Source organism: Myotis brandtii, unplaced genomic scaffold (genome assembly GCF_000412655.1).
Source record: "Myotis brandtii unplaced genomic scaffold, ASM41265v1 scaffold2325, whole genome shotgun sequence".
Lineage (NCBI taxonomy): Eukaryota > Metazoa > Chordata > Mammalia > Chiroptera > Vespertilionidae > Myotis > Myotis brandtii.
Genome location: NW_005358747.1, coordinates 193,830 through 194,222, shown reverse-complemented (window position 1 = coordinate 194,222; position 393 = coordinate 193,830). Strand labels below are relative to the sequence as shown.

The following is a 393-nucleotide window of genomic DNA, read 5'->3' as shown; positions in this document are numbered from 1 at the left end:
CACCCAACCCCCAACCCTGGGGAGGGGGGGCGCCTCAGGGTGGTGAGTTTCTCCCAGCAATGAAGGGGCTCAGGCTGAGGGAGCTTGGGACCTCCAGCAGCGAGGGACCGGGCAGCAGCCCAGGAGGTCACACTGGTCTGTGGGCCAGGACCTCCCGTGGGAGTCGGGGTGTTCCCAGCAGACCCTGCCCGCCCCCGGGTGGCCCACCGCTGGCAAGAGGAGGAAGCCAGGCTGGGGAACTGCCCCAGCCAGACCCACTGCGTGGGCCCGGGGCACCGGCCATGGGAGGCGGGAACAGAAGATCTGGAGCCCCAGGAGGTGACTGCAGAGCAGAGGGCAGGGGGCAGGGCGAGCCCTGAGGCTGCACCTAAACTCCACCCCGTCCGATTGGGA

At 69.7% G+C, this 393-nt stretch overlaps 1 protein-coding gene and 1 long non-coding RNA gene across 4 annotated transcripts in view; both read right to left on the bottom strand.

Moving 5' to 3' along the window:
* Window positions 1–393, bottom strand: part of LOC102250324 (ly6/PLAUR domain-containing protein 2-like) — a 20,730-nt gene that overhangs the window by 5,908 nt on the left and 14,429 nt on the right. The gene's annotated exons all lie outside the window — the stretch shown is intronic.
* LOC102248725 overlaps window positions 1–393 on the bottom strand; it is a 4,277-nt gene that overhangs the window by 1,881 nt on the left and 2,003 nt on the right. The gene's annotated exons all lie outside the window — the stretch shown is intronic.